The sequence below is a fragment of the Capricornis sumatraensis genome, chromosome 1, assembly GCF_032405125.1.
Source record: "Capricornis sumatraensis isolate serow.1 chromosome 1, serow.2, whole genome shotgun sequence".
NCBI lineage: Eukaryota > Metazoa > Chordata > Mammalia > Artiodactyla > Bovidae > Capricornis > Capricornis sumatraensis.
Window position 1 is genome coordinate 215,478,061 of NC_091069.1, and position 14,725 is coordinate 215,492,785.

At 39.4% G+C, this 14,725-nt stretch overlaps 1 protein-coding gene across 3 annotated transcripts in view; it reads right to left on the bottom strand.

Annotated features, from left to right (window-relative positions):
• RSRC1 (arginine and serine rich coiled-coil 1) overlaps nucleotides 1–11,099 on the bottom strand; it is a 444,205-nt gene extending 433,106 nt beyond the window's left edge. For 2 of the 3 annotated variants that reach the window (XM_068979359.1, XM_068979344.1), the window contains exon 1: nucleotides 10,975–11,099. The gene's annotated coding sequence lies outside the window, so the exon portion shown is untranslated. Of the gene's footprint in view, nucleotides 1–10,842; nucleotides 10,944–10,974 lie in introns of those variants that run through there. The other variant, XM_068979354.1, reaches the window with a different exon arrangement.
• Nucleotides 11,100–14,725: the final 3,626 nt, after the last annotated feature.

Genomic DNA, 14,725 nt, shown 5'->3' on the forward strand with positions numbered 1-14,725 from the left:
TTTAGAAAAGGCAGAGGAACCAGAGATCAAATGGCCAACATCTGCTGGATCATGGAAAAAGCAAGAGAGTTCCAGAAAAACATCTATTTCTGCTTCATTGACTATGCCAAAGCTTTGACTGTGTAGATCACAATAAACCGCGGAGAATGATTCAAGAGATGGAAATACCAGACCACCTGACTTGCCTTTTGAGAAACCCGTATGCAGGAAGCAACAGTTAGAACTTGACATGGAACAACAGACTGGTTCCAAATAGGAAAAGGAGTATGTCAAGGCTGTATATTGTGACCCTGCTTATTTAACTTCTATGCGGAGTACATCAAGAGAAACGCTGGGCTGGAGGAAGCACAAACTGGAATCAAGATTACTGGGAGAAATATCAATAACCTCAGATATGCAGATGACACCACCCTTATGGCAGAAAGTGAAGAAGAACTAAAGAGCCTCTTGATGAAAGTGAAAGAGGAGAGTGAAAAAGTTGGCTTAAAGCTCAACATTCAGAAAACCAAGATCATGGCATTCAGTCCCATCACTTAATGGCAAATAGATGGGGAAACGGTGGCTGACTTTATTTTCTGGGCCCCAAAATCACTACATGGTTACTGCAGCCACGAAATTAAAAGACACTTACTCCTTGGAAGAAAAGTTATGACCAACCTAGATAGCATATTCAAAAGCAGAGACATTACTTTGTCAACAAAGGTCTGTCTAGTCAAGGCTATGGTTTTTCCAGTGGTCATGTATGGATGCGAGAGTTGGACTATAAAGAAAGCTGAGTGCCAAAGAATTGATGCTTTTGAACTGTGGTGTTGGAAAAGACCCTTGAGAATCCCTTGGACTGCAAAGAGATCCAACCAGTCTATCCTAAAGGAGATCAGTCCTGAATATTCCTTGGAAGGACTGATGCTGAAGCTGAAACTCCATTACTTTGTCACCTGATGTGAAGAGCTGACTCATTTGAAAATACCCTGATGCTGGGAAAGACTGAGGGCAGGAGAAGGGGATGACACAGGATGAGATGGTTGGATGGCATCACTGACTCAATGGACATGGGTTTGGACAGACTCTGGGAGTTGGTGACGGACAGGGAAGCCTGGCCTGCTGCGGTTCACGGGGTCGCAAACAGTCGGACACAACTGAGCGACTGAACTGAACTGAAAATTCTAAAATTTCAAATGGATAAGACCTCATTAATCATCAACAAAGAGCAAACTGAAACAAGACACCATTATCATGTAACTCATAAAATATGAGAAAGGAAGTATTAACTAATGTACCAAGGTTGATGAAGTATTGTTAACTAAAATATCAAAAATGAAGTCTAACTGTTCACATTGCTAGTACTTATAAAAGTGGTGATAAAATCCTTCCAGAAAGCAATTAAGCAATTTAAATAAAGAGTTTTAAAAATGTTGATGCTTCTTTGACAAAACAATCTTATTTCTAGGCATATATCTGCAAAGTTTTCCACTGTAGCATTATCTAAAACTGTATGTACAGAGGGCTTCCTTGGTGGCTTAATGGTAACAAATCCACCTACAAAGCAAGACACAAGGGTTTGACCCCTGATCCAAGAAGATCCCACATGCCCCGGAGAAACTAAGCCCGTGCCCCACAACTCCTGAGTTTGTGCTCTAGAACCCAGCATCCACACTACTGAGCCCGTAAGTGACAGCTACTGAAGCCTGAGCACACTTGAGTCTGTGCTCCGAAACAAAGAGTAGTCACCGCAATAAGAAGACCGTGTACTGCAAGAAGAGAAAAGCTTCTGCAGAAACAAAGATCCAGCACAGCCAAAAATAAACACAATAAACAAATACAATTAAAACTGCAAGTAGAGAGACTACAATGTAAGGAAATATATGCATATGAGTAAGAGCAAAAATGAAGACAATTGATAAATATTTAAGTAAGGAAATTGGGTAATTTTTTCTCTTTTTTAACTGATCAGCCCAGGGATTTCTTTGAAAGAAATGATGCTAAAGCTGAAACTCCAGTACTTTGGCCACCTCATGCGAAGACTGGACTCATTGGAAAAGACTCTGATGCTTCGAGGGATTGGGGGCAGGAAGAGAAGGGGACAACAGAGGATGAGATGGCTGGATGGCATCAATGACTCGATGGACGTGAGTCTGAGTAAACTCCAGAAGTTGGTGATGGACAGGGAGGCCTGGGGTGCTGCAATTCATGGGGTCGCAAAGAGTCGGACACGACTGAGCAACTGAGCTGAACTATATTCTATGTGGCTATGGTATATTTGCATATTTACTATACAAAAGAAAAAACATAGAGAATATAAGGTTTTTATATTTAGACAATAACTGATAAGAAGCCTACCTGTCTTACTTTAAAGTTAGATTCTCAATTGGAATCTTTTTTTTACTAAAATAGATATTAGCTATCTTTGGATGTCACATAAAAGCAAGATCCATCTTTCCTAATAGGTAGGATGAATAGTTAATGAATCAGATGAACAAAGATCTCACACTTCATTTTAATATTTATTTAGATTAAGTTAAATATCATTACTCTAAAAAAAGCAATACATTAAATTACAGCTTTGTTTTCAGAACCAAGTGAGCTATCTCTTCCTTGACTCTAATGCAATTCTAATTGAAAGTCACTGTTATAAGTCAATTCAAAACTTAAAGCTATTTACCTGGAGCCAGAATTAGACTTTAAATATAGTTCTGGACCTCAAAGCTGTTCACATTTCTAACATTTCACAGTTCAACTGAACATTGGAAAAACTTGGTTTTGAAAAGCTCAGTAAATCACTAGCATATCTAAGCCAGTTTCCTCATTGAAAACAAAACTGCACTTCTTGTACGATCACCATGATCCTCTCCAGCTCTCAAAATACTACAATTATGAAATCTTATATATACATACAGTATATATGTACATACACACATATATATTTAAATGTGTGTATATAATAAACTAAAAATCCTCTTGATGAGGGTAAAAGAGGGGAGTGAAAAAAGCTGGCTTAAAGCTCAACATTCAAAAAACAAAGACCATGGCATCCAGTCCCATCACTTTATGGCAAACAGATGGGAATAAAGTGCAAACAGTGACAGGTTTTTTCTTGGGCTCCAAAATCACTGCGGACAGTGACTATACGCATGAAATTAAAAGATGCTTGCTCCCTGGAAGAAAAGCTATGACAATCCTAGACAGCTTATTGCAAAGCAGAGACATCACTTTGCCACCAAAGGTCCACACAGTGAAAGCTATGGTTTTTCCCATAGTCATGTACAGATGTGAGAGGTGGACCATAAAAAACAAGCCTAAGCGCCAGTGCTGAGAAATCAATGTTTTCGAAACATGGTGCTGCAGAAGTTCTTGAGAGTCCCTTGGACTGCAAGGAGATCAAACCAGTCAATCCTAAAGGAAATCAACCCTGAATATTCATTGGAAAGAATGATGCTGAAGCTGAAACTCCAATACTTTGGCCACCCGATACAAAGAGCCAACTCACTGGAAAAGACCCTGATGCTGGGAAAGACTGAGGACAGGAGGAGAAGGAGGTAACAGAAGATGAGACAGTTCGCTGGCATCATTGACTCAATGAACATGAGTTTGAGCAAACTCCAAGAGATAGTGAAGTCAGGGAAGCCTGGCATACTGTAGTTTATGGGGTCGCAAAGTCAGACACGACTTAGTGACTAAAAACAACAATAACATGTATTTAAATATTTATATCCATATAGCCATTATATATCATATATAACCACATATCTCTGTATATGTATATATATGTATTTATATATATGTATGTATTTCATTAAGGAATTTGTATATAATTGATAATATTGATCATCTAAGCATTCTAATTTCCTTTTTCTTGTTTCAACCTTTAAACAGGAATTTTCTCTACTTGCAAATAACCAAATTAAGATGGGTTTTTATTTATTACCTGGTTTAAAAAATACTAACATTATAGTAAAGGATAAAAAAGCATAAAGAGGATAGTGAAGACTATAAGAGAAAACTACAGGACAAGTAGACAAGATATGTCAACAAATTTTTAGCAAATAAAAAACAGATGCAGGACTTAGAACTAAGAATGCTGAACATCAAGCAACTGCAGAGATTTCCAATTGAAGAAAAGCCAATTCACATGCAAAAATCAGAAAGGATCAGGAATTTGAGACACCAGATACCATAGCAGGCACAATGAGGCACAGAACTAAAAAACAAAGGAATTGGTTGAAATTCTATAAAGAAGTAATTGCTCAGGTCCCCGATGCCATTCAACCAGATCAGTTCAGTTCAGTCGCTCAGTAGCGTCTGATTCTTTGAGACCCCATGAATCACAGAACACCAGGCCTCCCTGTCCATCACCAACTCCCAGAGTTCACCCAGAATCATGTCCATCGAGTCGGTGATGCCATCCAACCATCTCATCCTCTGTCATCCCCTTTTCCTCCTGCCCCTAATCCCTCCCAGTATCAGAGTCTTTTCCAATGAGTCAACTCTTCACATGAGGTGGCCAAAGTACTGGAGTTTCAGCTTTAGCATCATAGGGGACTGCTATTCCCCATTCCCAGAAGGAGAGGTGGTTTATTTTAGAAAAATGATGAAACAGTGAAGCACCAGGTTCAGGGGTACAGGAAAAGAAGGCAGAGAAATGTTCAACTAAAAGTTAAAGGTATTAAGTGAACAATCTAACAGGAAATACTGTCACCCTGCGTGTACTTCCCTGGTGGCTCAGACGGTAAAGCGTCTGTCTACAATGCGGGAGACCTGGCTTCGATCCCTGGGTCAGGAAGATCCTCTAGAGAAGGAAATGGCAATCCACTCCAGTACTATTGCCCGGAAAATCCCATGGACAGAGGAGCTTGGTAGGCTATAGTCCATAGGCTCACAAAGAGTCGGACACGACTGAGCAATTTCACTTCACTTTGTGTGTACTTGGCTCCAAGAATTCAGAGTAATCTTTTTTCCAAAAACTAAACAGTACCTGGAAGAAGCTATATTAAAACCAAGTCCACCAGTTAACAAGCCCAAACCTTAAACACAGCAAACTTTTTTTTTTAATACTTCTTTTTGCTTTGGCCGTGCCACACAGCTTGTGGGATCTTAGTTCCCTGACCAGGCACCAAACCCAGGTCCTCAGCAGCAAGAGTATGGAGTCTTAACCACTGAAATTCCCCACAATAAACTTTTTTCTACAAACGTTTCTTCTGGTAACTTTTTAGTAATTCTACAACAAAAGAAAACAAATCATGTAATGAAACTCTTCATCATAAGAGACAGAAGTGAAATGAAGTTGCTCAGTCATGTCCAACTCTTTGCAACCCCATGGACTGCAGCCTACCAGGCTTCTCAGTCCATGGAATTTTCCAGGCAGGAGTACTGGAGTGGGTTGCCATTTCCTTCTCCAGGGGATCTTCCCAACCCAGGGATCAAACCCGGGTCTACTGCACTGCAGGCAGAGGCTTTACCGTCTGAGCCACCAGGGAAGCAGAAGCCAAGCAGAAAATCAAGCAACTCATAGTAAGCCAGAAACATGCAAGAAAACTTCAAAAAAAGAACACTATCCTCAGAAATATATGAGAAGATGATCCAAACAAGAATAGGAGGAACAGCCATAGAATAGGAGAGAAATCTTGAAATTTAAACAAACAATAAGTTGTAAGTAACACAACAGGGTCAGAGGATACTATCAAAGGGCTCATGAAAAGTAGAAAGAAAAAGATAAAAAAATAGGAGGTTAAAGAGGGTCAATCCAGGAAGTCCAATATCCAACTGATATATATTCCAGAAAGAAACAGAGCATAGAAAACAGAAAAAGAAAACTATCCAAAAAATAATTTTAAAAATTTACAGAATTGAAAGACACAAATTGCCCTAAGTCCCTGGGACAATGAATTTGAAAAGACCTATACCTGACATACCTCATAAAACTTCAGAAACGGAAAATACAAAGAAGAACCTAGAAACTTCTAAAGGTAAAAAATGGTAAAAGGCACAGGGCTTCTCAGCAACACAGCAAACAATGGAGACTTGCCTTCAGAATTCTAAGTGAAAATCATTTTCAAACTAGAATGTATATTCAGCTGAAGCATAGATCTAATATGAGATCAGAATAAAGACATTTTCAGATATGCAAGGGCTCCAATTATACCTCAAGCTCATCCTTTTTTAGGAAGGTATTGAAGGATGTGCTCCAACAGAAAAACAGAGTGAATAAAGATGACCCAGATTCAGAAATAACACTTGAGATAGGTTAAAAAGTCCCAGAGTGATAGCATGCCAAGGTATAAGGAATACATCAATGAACAAAAGAGAAAAATCCTTGCCCTCAAGCAGTTTACATTCTAGTTTAATAGTAGTTCCCAACGGGTTCTGTAGACCCCGGGGTATTCCTAAGACCTGAAGGGATCCAACCAGCTAAAACTAATTTTATTACACTAAAACTTGATTTACCTTTTTTACTGTGTTGACTTTTGTGCTGATGATGTAGAAGCAGTGGTAGGCAAAATTGCTGGCGCTTTAAAAGGAATCAAGGTAATGGGACCAAACTGTAATAACAGTCATTGAATTCTTCACTGCAACATACAGTTGTTGTTGTTGTTTTAAAGAAAGGCAGTTTCATTTAGGTATGTCCTTGATAAAGCAGTAAAATCATCAATTCTATAAATTTCAACCCTTGAGAACACATCTTAATAGTCTGTGTGATGAAATAGGAAACACAGAAACTGAAGAATAGGTTATCTTGAGGAAACATTTGTGCAGCTGAATAACAAGTTGAACTAGCTGCTTTTATTGTGAAACACTATTTAAAAGAACTGACTGTGAGTATTCAGACTTGGGCATGTAACATTTTCTCAAGAATGAATTAAAGGAGTCTGTCCTTTAAGGAAACTGTCAATTTATGGCCAATGATAAAATCTGAGCTCTCAATTAACGAAGATATATGGAGTCTAGAAAAATGTTACTGATGAACCTATCTGTAGGGAAGGAATGGAGAGGCAGATGTAGAGAACAAACTTGTGGACACAGCAGAGGAAGGAAAGGATGAGACAGACTGAGAAAGTGGTATTGACATTTATACACTATCATGTGTAAAACAGCTAGTGGTAAGTTCCTATATAACACAGGGAGCCCAGTCTGGCACTCAGTGATGACCTAGAGGGGTGGGATAGGGTAGGCAAGGGAGGCAATATATATGACTAATAATGCATTGTTATATGGCAGAAACCAACACAACACTGTAAAACAATTTGCCTCCAATTAAAAAATATATTAAAAATAAAATATAATACTAACAAAAAAATTTGAGCTCTCAAGCAAAAATCAAAATGTTGGATAACTTCTATTTGTCACCATGAGACTGACAGCTTCTCAGCACTTAAGGATTTCTTTGATGAGGTCAATAATATTAACAAACTGGAATTTTTAAATTATATAATGAAGTTTGTCTATATTTAGAAGCTACACATAACTCACTGAACCAGTATTTTCCAATAAGCCAACGTACAATGTCACAGACTCATGTTATGAGTAAAATATCCATTCACGGTAGGAGACAAACCAAGAGATTTTAATGTAACAGAGCATGAAAAGGTCACTGACATCATTTCAAATACCACATTGCAACAAATGTTTAAGAAACTACTACCTGTCAAGTTATGGCACAGTATTAAGGAAGTAATTATCTGAAAAGGGTATTAAAATACTATTTTTTCCAACAATGTATCTATGTGAAATCCGGATTTTCTTTCATATAATTCATTCAAAAAGTCATCACAATAGACTGAATGTGAAAGCAGATACAAGAATCCAGTTGTCTTCTATTAAGCCAGACAGTAGAGATTTGCAAAAAGGAAAAATAATGCCACTTTTTTCACTTTTGTTTTGGAAAATATAGCTATCTTTCACATCAAATATGTTATTTATGCTACCAAGTAATGGATTTATTACTGTTATTTTTATGTGGACTAATTAATAAATACTTCAAATTTTTGTTTTAATTACTAGAAAGGCAATATTTCTAGATATAACCCATGTAGATAAAAGTCTGTGGAGTTCTCCATAATTTTTAAGCATGTAAAGGGATCTTAAATCTAAAAAGTATGAGACCTACTACTCTAAGGTACCTATAGTCATTTTTATTCTACATTTTCGTCCAGCTTAAGTACCTACATAAGGCATAAAGAAGTAGGAAAAAAAGAAAAGGACATACATCTAATTATGTATCTTGCTGATGACCAAAAAAAGAGACTGAGAGGTAGGTATACATTTTTTCTATTCTTTAATCTCAAATAACATAATTCATCCATATTAGAAGAATGATTACATTTAACTCAGAAAAGTTAATGGAAGATATACAGTCCTTCCTTAGAGTGACCAAATGAAAAAATGATTAAAAAATCAGTCATAAATTTATAAATACTTATTTGGGCGATCATTTACATTTCAAAAAAATCACACCGAAGTATAATTAATCTCAATAAGAGAAACAAAAAGTCATTACATTTATTATAAACTCAAATACTTATTCAGAAAAGGAACTGAACACTAAGAACAAATCAAAGGTAGGTCCAAAAACTGTCTTCTCATCAATGATAGTATTGAATTCCTACTCACTACCCTAGATATTTACTTACCACTGGATTTCCATAATGTCACTAGCATGTAGTTTGCTCATTCAGGTCATAGTGGTTGATTTATATTATATCACACATTTCCAGTAAGGAAGAACTGTTTTTATTTAACTCCATTGGTAAGTATGACACATGGCAAGATGCATTAATAGCTCTTTCCAGTAAGAGCAAAGATAAATTGAGCATAGATTTTTAGGAGTCCCAGAACCTAACACTTTTTCAACCCATCTGTAAGCAGAAAAGGCAAATAGGGAGAGAAGGCTCTCAGTTTTCTGTTCTCACTTGTCTCTATTACTTCCTGGTTGCAGTTTCATGGTCACAAACCATATCCAACTAACTCCCATTACAGAATTGAAGCTATGACAATAATGGCTACAGTAGGACATCAATTTACAAAATCATCATATTGTAAAGTTTAGGTGATTGACTGAAGATGTAGAAGCCAAAATGCATCATTCAAAAGAGAGCTTAAAGGCATACACAAGTAGTTCCTTTGTCTGGTAATCAATAAGGTAAAGTAAGCAGTTATCTTTTTCAGAAAGCAGGCAGTTAGAACAAATATTCCTAAAGGACATTTTATGATTATTTCACCACTACTCATTCTTTAGTTTATCAAACTATAATCTTTTTGATCTTGGACACATGACCAAATAAGGGCAAGGGGGAGGAACAGTCATTTCAATGGGAAATCCACCTCAAAGGTGTAAAGTAAAAATGGGGTTAACATCATTTAGCATAGGAAGAAATCCACAAACAAGTACAGAATCACCCAAGGCAATAAAAGAACTAAGGTTAAATTCTAGCTTAATGAGCAAAATAAAGCAAAACTCAAGAGGTACAGAATTGTTAAAACATTCCTCCCAGCACAACTAAAAATTTGCAGACTAGCATCTTTTTTTTTTTCATTAAAGCATTATCAGTCATAGGAATTTCTTCCCAATGGTTTGAAAATAAAAGTGGAAAACACACCAATACATCTAACATAACAATCTTATTAGAGAAGTTTTCCAAATCATAATACAACTGTTTGCTTAGTCAAGCTGGTAAGACCAATTAGTAAGACTAGGAAGACTAGCCAAGCTGGTAGGTGCCAGCTGCCTTTATTTCAGTTTCAAACATTTTTAGCCCTCTTACTGAAGAACATACAGTAATAGAGTGCTACCACTTAGCAGGAAATCTTTGTCTGCAAAGAAAGTGAATATTTATAGACTCTAGAGCTAAAGGGGTTCTCAAAGGATACCCAGTTTCCCCAGGAGGTTGCACCTGTCGTATCTGCTATAATCCTTAAACCCAAAAACCGCATATCTTCTTCACTTAGAGCTTTTATGGCTAAGTCCAAAGACGACAACTGGAAAACTTTTTTGTGACAATACGAAACACTTTTATTTAACTACCTAGTACCTAATCAGTTGAAACCCAAGTACAAGTAAGTTACTGCTAATTCGGGGCGGGGTTGGGCGGGGGGGAGGCGGCGGGAAGGGAAATGGCCTCCACTGTGCATTTAAAGATGCATAACCTTCGAAAGAAAATTAAGGTTGACCTAAAAACAAGAGCAGGCAACATGTATACTAGTGCATAACCTCTCATAGACCATAGATCCGCTTGTGCTCTTGGTCTATGACCACAAGTCCTGAAATCAAGGAAAGAGATGAATGTTAAAGGCGAATAAATATAACAAATATATTTATTTGTTAAGGAAGGAAGTCTATGTCACCCTCCATCACCTCTCTTCCCAGCATGCCAGTGTGAGCCAGGAAGGATAGGAGGTGGGGTAGGGGTTGAGGTGCGGATTCAAGTGAGGGAGGGTAAGCTGGAAGAGCAGGCGAATTTAAACTAGATGTAACAGAGTGGATGGGACAGAGTACACCAGGTTGCAGCCTCCTTCTCGCTCCACCCTACCTAAAACTAGCAACCAAACTCCAGTCACATCTTACAAGGCAAACCCAGAAACCCAAAGGCAGGCTATCAAAGATCAGGAACTGGCGGTGGGGGCGGGAGAGAGAGAGGTTTTGAGGAGGGATAGGGTAAAAGAGTCGGCTAACTCTCCCTCACCACCTCTAGACTCAAGGCCTAGCCTGAGGCCTGCGAGCGCGTACAGCCCTATAATCGCCACCACCCTAAGGCCCCAGCTTCGCCCTCAGAAGGTCAGAAGCCAGGTGCCCAGCGCATGCGCAATGCGCCTCCCAGCACGCCGCCGGACCGCCAACCCCCTACCCCCACCCACCTCCCGCAGCCGCCGCCGCCGCTGCCTCCAGTACACAGGCTGCGCCAGGCCCGCGCCGCCTCACGCCAGAGTAGGGCCTCGGAACCCGTCAGCTGCGGGCGCTGCCTCTCAGGTCCCGGACGCGGGCATCACCTGGATTCCGGCCTTCGGGCTTACACCTCCAGGAGACTTGCAAGCGCCGCAGACCTAGAAATGTTTCTTCAAATCTGGGCGCCGCCGGCGTTCACCGACCTTGCTTCAGTTTAAGCTCACCGCCTTCCTGGTTCCACCACCAGGCAGCATCAGCCGAATTTTCGAGTGCATCGATGGAAACTGCCAGGCGTTAGGAGAGCCGAAGGAGTAGATTGTCACGCCGCCAATTTTTTGTTTGGTGTTGGTTTTCCGTGCTTGATTATTTGATTTTCTTATTACCAAAAAGCAATTAAGGTGGGGACAGGAAAGTTTTATTGCCTTAGTAATCGTCGTTATCTCCAGAGATAATCAGTAAACAAATCCGCATCATAGGAAGTTATGTTTAAGACACCCACACGTAGCAAAATCGATTATCTCATGCTGGGAGAGGAGGAAACTGGCCCAACAATAATAAATCAAGGGAGTGTGTCTGTATAGCGTCAGAGTTGTGATTAAATTGTAATGATTTATTTGAAAAACTGCATTAAAATCGGTGTTTCTTCTGCGCTAAAGGTGAAGGCACAGGCTGGGAACAAATTTTTTTCTCCCATTAAAGTAACTGGTTGGTTGAGGAACGGGAGAAAACTGCCAGAGGCAGGGGCAGGAGGTTTCTTCTGGAAAATAAATTAAATGTGTAGGGGGTTTTGTTGTGATTTAAACCAATACAAATGAAAGCAAGTCAGCATTTTCTGTAATTTACACGACTTTATCTGTTCTTTCATGAACATCATTTTTTCCTTATTTAATGTGGAAAAGCGTCGATAAGGAGGTAAACTGTTGGCCTTGATCTGAGTGAACCAACAAGTGCTGTGTACCCAAGCTACAGTGTTGCACAGACATTTGAGATGGAGAAAATCATCTCCACAACTGTTTTTTGTAAATGACTGTACCTTAACTAACCTGTCTTGAGGGACCATTTTAAAGCTTAACTACAACACTCCAAGTTTATTTTAAATAATTCAAGAGCTGGGGTGGAGGGTAAAGAAATGAACTTTTGGAGCCCTGAATTTTATTGGAAGCTGTACATCTGTCTGCAGGTGATCACTGAACTTTACTCTCAATTGTTTGTTTGTTTTTACCAAAACTGCATTTTGAACTGTCTTGAGAAAATATTTGCTATTTAAAGAACAACATTGTTATAACTTGGTGAGCATTTATTAGTATATGATTTCAAAACCTTGGTTGGTTGTTTTTGGTTTTTTAACTAAATTTCCCTTAGGGCAGTAGGAATCCATAGTTAAGACACTGCAGATCTCTCATACATAGCTCCATCTAATATGAACACCACTATTGGTAAATATACTAAGAGCAACATGCCAGAAAAATCTATGGGAAAATCTATTTGGTGTGAATTATTCAACTATTGTATCCAAGTCTTTCCTGATTAACTTTAAAGTGTTCCATCTTTCCTTCAAGCTCAGTAGGTGGAATCTGAGTTGTGGACTTGAAAGTCATGTGCTTGAAAAGGCAAAAAAGTAGTTGGTGAGCTTCCTGATCCCTTACCAGACTTAATCATGCTGTTTTGGAGCTGTTTGTGAATACACATTTAACATCTCAGTTTGAGAACTTATTTGAGCATCACATCCATTTAGCTGACCCCATGACTTGTCATTCTGCTAAATAACCTTAAAAGTGGATTTTATTAAAGGATTAAAATTTTACGGTTAGTCCCCTCTAATAATATCAGAAGTAAAGTGGTCACAAATAGTAACCCAAGACTAACTGCAAAATCATATTTCTAAATTCATATAACTTTAGAAAGTGAGAGTATTTGAATCTCTTTTGTAGTGTAATAAAAGAAAGCACTCCTGTAATTTATTGATACCTAAAAACTACTGCTACTGGAAACTTAAAGTTCTTAATTATTTCTCCTAAAAGTAGCAATAAATGAAATATTTTAAGAAGGAAAAAAAACTTTAGAATTCAAGTGAAAAAAGCAAAGTAATAATTCTAAAAAGTAAGATTTCCATCTTCCTTAAGTTCAACTGTGAATATTTTAATCTGAAAAAATGTAAAAGTAGTGAAAAATAGTGACAAAGATATATATTCTAGAAATAGTAACATATTAAGGTATAATTGTGTTCTCTTTTTAGGAATGCTTCAGGTTGCTTTGACAGAACTTCTCAAATTATCTGTTAACTTTGTTTTGATGCCTTAACCAATGGTTGGAAGATATCAGAACCAAAGTTCTATAATTGCTTTTATTTTTACTAAGACTATAAGATCCAAGAAAACGGACAAGTTACCTTTAACATCAGAAAGACTGTATTTAATATTCAGACTATTCAAAAATATTCCCGAAGCCACACTTGAAACGGTGTGTTTACACATGCAGGTAAATATAACTTTCAATATGTAAGTATTCTTTTTTTCACATGTAAATAGTCTTATGTGAGGGGTATATATACACGGCCACACTTCTCACAGCAAGCTTTGTCCTGCACGATACGCATATATGACGCAAGAATATAGATGTGTCCATCCATATAACAGCTTCCATGAACAGAGTCCGGGGATATCATTTTAAATCGTAGCGTTAAGTGGAGAGGAGGGGTACTTTTCTCCCAGCGAGCATTTTTTAAAATAGTCCACGATAAATGAAATTAGGTGGGGCACAAACTTAACATCGATTTTTTTCAAACTCAAAGAGGAATAATCATGATCTTTTCAAAAATAGGAAATTAATTAGAATGCTTCTGGGATTCTAAAGTAGAGTTTCTTTAGTTCATTGTGGGAGGAGTCCCAGTGCAAAGAGTAAGGGAGCAGGGTGAGGGTCCTGAGACCTCAAAGAGGGAACGAAGTCAAACTGTCCTTGATCAAGCGCTAAAGAAACACTTTAAAATGGAATCTGTCAGGGAACAGCTGCTCGGAAAATGTGTTAAAACAACCAGCCAGTTCGAGCGAGTTTTGTCAGTAGTCGGCATGGTCTCCAGGACGCGAATAATGGGGTGACTCAAACTCCCTGGGGCGGGGAGCTTGGTGAAGACCCAGGCTCAGCTCTGGCCGCGGGCCGGGAAGCCCCTAAAAAGGAGCTGCGCGGGCCTGAGAAATTGTAAAGGACCCTGACTCGGCAGCGTTGTGAAGCCAGGATGCCAGGCTACAAGGTTTCGGGTCGGCGTTGGGGAGAGCAGGCATGTACGACTGGGGTACAGGGTCAGGATAAGAAAACGGGGTCCCGGGGTCCTGAGGCAGGGCAGGGCTGCCGGACAGCAATGCGGAGCCGAGCAGTTGCGCTGCACCCTGACGCCTGGCGAGGACGCAGGGTCGTATGCCGGGTCAGGATACCCTACTGACTCCTGGAGCAGCGCACTTGTCAGTTTCCTCTTGGCCACGCCCCGGCGGAATAAGTCCAGCTCCCCAGTGTTTAAGTAAGTCGTGACACCAACGCAAAAATCCACGCCTAATTAAATTAATTAGGGATTCTTGTCAATCCTGAATTAATGGCCAAGAGCGCAGGCGGCCGAGGTATCCGAAAAGCCGGACGGCCTGGGACTGCCTCTTCTTCCCACTCCCTCCGGTCCCCCTTCTCTGTCCTCATACTCCAGCTCCAGCCATCCTGGACTCCAGCCTTAATCAATCTCAATCTCTTTCTTTCTTTCTCTCTCTCTCTCTCTCCCCCTCTTCTCCCTCTCTCCCTATCACCCCCACCACCTCCCAACCCCCACTCCCCCACCCCCAGGTAGTGGCGCGGGAGCTTCCCGGGAAGGGGCTC